Raw genomic sequence first — 6,419 nt, 5'->3', positions numbered from 1 at the left:
CACGCCCGGGTGTTGCTAGGGGGCGGGGCCAAGAGCAGGTGCCTACGGAAAGCCAGGGTGGCAAACTTCCCCAATGCGTGGTCGGTACGCCCTAGAGCTCCAAGTGGGTGCATCTGTAGATGTGGAGAACGGCGAACAGAGATAGAGAGCGGAGATGGAGAGCCGGGTATCGAACCTTAGACTTCGAGCGAGGCTCTGTCATGATGGCTTGCGCTGGCCTTTGCTAAAAACAGGCATGTGTGGGACAGCGGTGAGGGTGGAAATGGGGGGGGGGGGGCAGGTGGCATGCACTCTCTTGGTGTTCCGATGGCCAGTGTTGAAAGCACAGCAGCCTACCTCACCCCAGAGATAGGAGCAGCCTCACCTAAATTCCCAGACTTGCACCTCTCCCGGACTTTAGTGACACAAAGCATTGTACACAAGTTAAAAAAAAACTTTTAATAGGATTGGGAGTGTACCTCAGTGGTAATATTTCCCTAGCATGCACCGGGCCCTGGTGTTCATTCCTGGCAAAATGAGTGGGTGGGTGAGTGGTTGTTGGTGGTGCTTAAGCTTTTGAATCAAATTATTGAATCTGGAGTAAGTTATCCCTTACAGTCCCAATTTCTCATCTGTGAAGCAGAATAGTTGCTGTGCTTGAATTAAATGATAGTGTTCTGTTAGATGATTCTTGATATAAACACCCAGTATAATCAAGATTATCATCTTTACTATTACTGCCATTTATCTACATGTTCTAGGTACACTCTGAATAATATGCAAAGGTAAGGGCCTGACTAGAAAGTGTTTTATAATGATCATTAGTATAAGTTTGCTCCAAAAACAATTATTTTTAAGACTTTAAAACAATCCTTTAAATACATACATATATATGTATGTATATTTTAAAACTTCCTGAAAAGTCTTCAAGATTTAGATGTATCTATACAATGTATACATAATCAACTCAGAAAAAGTCCTTCACTTCTTCTCTGGGCTTGAACGGTCACCAGTGATTTCTAGATTTCCTTCTGGCTCAAATATTGGCCCTAAAGTGGAAAAGGAAAAACTATATTGCATTTAGCAGCACTTGATGTGGATTATAGCCAAGAAATGAAGGTTCTTTGAAGGAATACTGAACAATTACTGTTTCTCCTCATAACTCTTGTGCTTTCTTCTCATCCTCAGTCTTCTGAACTGCTAACACTTACCAGTATATGAACACTATTCTGTCCTTATCCCACTGTACTGTATATAGTAGCATAGTTTATTTTTTTAAATTTTTATTATCAAACTGATGTACAGAGAGGTCACAGTTTCATATGTTAGGCATTGGATACATTTCTTGTACTGTTTGTTACCTTGTCCCTCATACCCCCCCCACTCTGCTCCCCCTTTCCCTTTCCCCCCCTGAGTTGTTCAGTTCACTTACACCAAACAGTTTTGCAAGTATTGCTTTTGTAGTTGTTTGTCTTTTTTTACCCTGTGTCTCTCAATTTTGGTATTCCCTTACAATTTCCTAGTTCCAATACCAGTATACACGGTTTCCAATATACTCAGATAAGATTACAGAGATAGTGTAGGTACAACCAAAGGAAGGTGATACAAGAACATCATCAATAATAGAAGCTACAGATACACATGGGACTTTGAAAGTAGTTACAACTGTTATATAACAATCGTTTCCATAACATGGAGTTCGTTTCACTTAGCATCATCTTATGTGTTCATAAGGGTATAGCTATTGGGCTCTTGTGATGCCCTGCTATGACTTGCCTAAACCTGTACTAATTACTCCTAATAAGGGAGACCATAGAGTCCATGTTACTATGGGTCTGGCTCACTTCACTTACTATAATTTTTTCCAAGTCCTTCCATTTCCTTACAAATGGGGCAATGCCATTCTTTCTGATAGAGGCATAAAATTCCATTGTGTATATGTACCACATTTTCCTGATCCATTTGTCTACTGAGGGGCATCTGGGTTGGTTCCAGATTCTAGCTATAACAAATTGTGCTGTGATGAACACTGTCGTGCTTGTGGCATTACAGTGATTTTGTTTGTGGTCTTTTGGATAGATACCCAAAAGTGGGGCTGCTGGGTCATAGGGGAGTTTTATATTTAGCCTTCTGAGGAATCTCCATACTGCTTGCCAGAGTGGCTGAACCAGTTTACTTTCCCACCAACAATGAAGTAGGGTTCCCTTTTGGCCACATCCCCTCCAACAATTGTTATTGTTAGTTTTCTTGATATATGACATTCTTACTGGGGTGAGATGGAATCTCAATGTTGTTTTGATTTGCATTTCTTTTATGGCCAGTGATGTAGAGCACTTTTTCATATGTCTCTTGGCCATTCTCATTTCCTCATCAGAGAAGTCTCTTTGTAAGTCTTTAGCCCACTTGATGAGGGGGCTATTGGTTCTTTGTGGTTCTATTTTGGAAGAAGTTAATTTTTTTAGTTCTGCATATATTTTAGATATGAGGCCTTTGTCCGTTGAATGTCCGGTAAAGATCTTCTCCCAGTCTGTGGGCTTTCTGTTTATCTTGCGAGCTATGTCCTTTGCCCTACAGAAGCTCTTCAGTTTGATGCAGTTCCATTTGTCCAACCTTTCTTTGATTTGTTGCCTTTCTGGGTCTTTGTTAAGGAAGTTCTGTCCTGCTCCAAGGAACCCAAGTGTTTCTCCTACTCCTTCCTTTAGTGTTTTCAGGGTGTCTGTTTTGATTTCGAGGTCTTTAATCCATTTGGAATTGGGTGCAGGGTGATATATAAGGATCTAGTTTTAGTTTGTTGTATGTGTTGAGCCAGTTTTGCCAGCACCATTTGTTAAAGAGGCTATCTTTCTTCCAAACTATTGTTTTAGCTCCTTTATCAAAGATTAAGTAGGCGTAGTTCTGTGGGTTCATTTCTGGGTCTTCAATTCTGTTCCATTGGTCTTCAGGCCTGTTCCGGTGCCAATACCAAGCTGTTTTTATTACTGTAGCTTTATAATGCAGCTTGAAGTTGGGTATTGTAATTCCTCCAGCACTGTTCTTTCTGCTTAGGATTGTTTTTGCTATTCTAGGTCTTTTATTTTTCCATATGAATTTCTGGATTGCTTCCTCTATTTCATTAAAAAATGGTGTTGGGATGTTAATGGGTATTGCATTGAATTTGTAGATAGCCTTTGGCAATATTGCCATTTTGATTATATTAATCCTCCCAATCCAGGAGTATGGGAGGTTTTTCCATTTCCTTAGTTCTGACTTAATTTCGTTTTTCAAGCTTTTAAAGTTCTCATCAAAGAGGTCTTTCACTTCTTTGGTTAAGGTTATTCCTAGGTATTTTATGTTTTGGGGGGCTATTGCAAAAGGAGTTGCTTTCCTGATTTCAGCCTCGGTCTTCGGGTCGTTAGCATAGAGAAATGCCATTGATTTTTGAGGGTTTATTTTATATTCTGCAACTTTGCCAAAGTTTTGGATCAGCTCTAGTAGCTTGGGTAGAGTCTATGGGATTCTTTAGGTATAGGATCATGTCATCTGCAAAGAGAGAAAGTTTGACTTCATCTTTTCCTATTTGGATCTCCTTTATATTTTCTTCTTGCCTAATTGCTCTGGCTAGGAATTCTAGTACTGTTTTGAAGAGCAGGGGAGAGAGTGGACATCCCTGCCTTGTTCCTGATTTTAAAGGGAATGGCTGTAGTTTTTCACCATTTAGAGTTATCCTTGCTGTTGGTTTGTCATAAACTGCCTTGATTATATTCATGAATGTTCCCTGGAATCCCAGTTTTTCCAGGGCTTTTAGCATAAATGGGTGCTGGATTTTGTCAAACGCTTTTTCTGCATCCAGAGATAAAACCATGTGGTTCTTTACCTTGCTCCGGTTGATGTCGTGGATTACATTAATTGACTTCCATATATTAAACCAACTTTGCATCCCTGGGATGAATCCAGTTTGATCGTGGTGTATGATTTTTTTTTTGATGACCTGTTGAAGTCGATTGGCCAGAATTTTATTGAGAATTTTTGCGTCTATGTTCATCAGGGAAATCGGTCTATAGTCCTCTTTCCGTGATGAGTCCCTGCCTGGTTTTGGGATGAGGGTTAAGTAGCATAGTTTTATAGTTTGTTTTATTGTTCCTTTCTTGAAATCCTCTTGCTGATACTTCCACATTCTTTTTGCTTTTCTTTTGTCTTTACAGCAATGCATTTGTATCTTTAAAGCTATTTGTTCTTGGGTTGAGTACTTGGAAACAAATTCAGTAAGTATGATGTTGCTATCACTCAGGAAGTATGCAAAGGGTGCCCTAAATGTTTCATCTATATAACTCAAATTGCTAGTGAACAGTCCAAGGACACAAATGAAACAGACTAAAACCACTTAGATAAACAAAATGGAATCCCTTTATAATAAGACTCAAAAACCAATATGGTAGTGGAAAGCTGTCAATTGATTCAGTTCCCGATGCTTTCTGTGGTTATTCTGGTGGTATTTCAGGATAAGGAAAAATATATAGTAAAGGTTGCAAAAGAAAATTTTCCACTTAAAGCAGAATGTGTCTAAAAGATATCAACTGTTTTTTGTAGCAGTCTTGAAGCTGGTAAGGGTTCTTTAAACATTAGTGACCCTGAGAAATCAGGCTCTTCTCAATGGACCAACACCAAGCCACTTTCCTGCCTAATGAAAAATATATTTTACATTAACCAGTTGTCTACAGACATGTAGATTCATTGTGTCTTATATCCAGAGTGCCAGTTTCCAGTGTTTTATTAGCAAAACTTGTGAACTTTTTATTTCTTTTTTTTCCTTCATCTTCTTTATTTTCAAAGTGAAGTACAGAGGGGTTCCAGTTTCATATGTAAGACAAGTAAATTTCTTATCCTACTTGTTACCTCCTCCCTCATTTTCTCCTGTCTCCCCCCTCCCCAAGTCTGTCCCCCCAACTTTTTATTTCTGGTACTCAGAAACCTTTACTTTTCTCATTCAACAAAGTAGTAAAATCTTCATTGGGTGAGTTCTCTACCTAGGAAAATTAGTAACTCAATTTTGTAATGGGGAGTGGGGCTTGGATGGTATTGGTTTATTCATTGACGAGGTGAGGTGCTATAAGGATGGATGTTGTCAAACACCCTATACTCAGTAAATCACCCTGTATAAATTACATGTAGTTTTCCAAAGCTGCTACCCTTCTGCCTTCAATACTTTTGACTTGCATTGTACTGCTATCCTTAGGAGTTTGGTTCCTGTCTACTCTCAATACCATAAGGATCCAAGGATCCAAATCCTTTACATAAAACAGAATAATATGTATATGACCAATGCATATCAACTCATGTACTACCTTCTATCATCTCCTAATTATAATGTAAATGCTATATACAATGTAAATGCTATATACAATCTTGTCAATTGTTAATTGACAAGAAAAGTAGTGTGTAGATGTTCAGTACAGACGTTTTTCTGAAACTTTGTGTTTCACTACTGGCTAAACTCCCTGATACAGAACCTATGGACGGATGGGGCCAACTGTATATGCCACCATCTTCAGACGGCTGATCTCTTATGGAATTCAGCCTACCAGACCCTTTTCAGGAAATCTAACACGCTTAGTGAGAATTTGCCTTCTGGGCTCTTAACAAATCTAGATTTTGAGTTTCTAGGGTCTCGTGTGTGTGATTTTATTAAAACCATTTATTTCCTGCTTCATTTTCCATTCAAAGATGCCACTGTGCTAGCCTAGATTGTCTGAGCTTGCTGACAACTTACATATCCCATATTTTAGTGGGGAATGTTACCTTGGGTAGTAGTTGGGGAAAAAAATGGAAGTGAGTCAGAAAGATGGGAAGAAATACAGATGTTACTATAGTAGTCACTGCATTGGAACAAATTATAGTCAATTGCTTTGTCTTTTAGGATATTTTTATAAATATCTTTTGAATTGCATTTTGGAATAGCCTCTCTGGAGGAAAGGAAGGGAGGATTTATTCACTAGCTCCATCTTTGGATACATTTCCTACCCCTTAGGTTGGGTGACAGTTCTGTATTTCATCTAAACAGTCGTGCTGTCAGGATTGGGATTCATATTTTCATACAGCGTCTGTGTGACCCTATGCGCAGACACAGAGGTTGGTTTCTCCTCATCAGTGCTGAGTTGTACAGGGCTCAACAGAAAGCAGGGAGCAGTGTTGGTGGCACTGGTGTGACTTCTCTAACAGAACTAGGTCATTGTAGGCCACTGCACAGGAGGCAAGGCAAGAAGGGGAGACAAGAGAGGGGAGTGGTGTGGGAATGAAGCAGGAGGAAACAGGCATAGCTTCATGGATACAAAGAGATAAATCACACTATTTTTTTGTGAAAATGAGTCCTGGTTCATTATAATATCTCTTTAATATCTATGGCAGAACATACTGTACTAGACTCTGGAGGAGTTAGTACAATATTCACGCCACCAGGAAGTTTA

This window comes from Perognathus longimembris, chromosome 2, assembly GCF_023159225.1.
Source record: "Perognathus longimembris pacificus isolate PPM17 chromosome 2, ASM2315922v1, whole genome shotgun sequence".
In the NCBI taxonomy this organism is placed as follows: Eukaryota; Metazoa; Chordata; class Mammalia; order Rodentia; family Heteromyidae; genus Perognathus; species Perognathus longimembris.
This window is presented reverse-complemented; position numbering follows the sequence as displayed.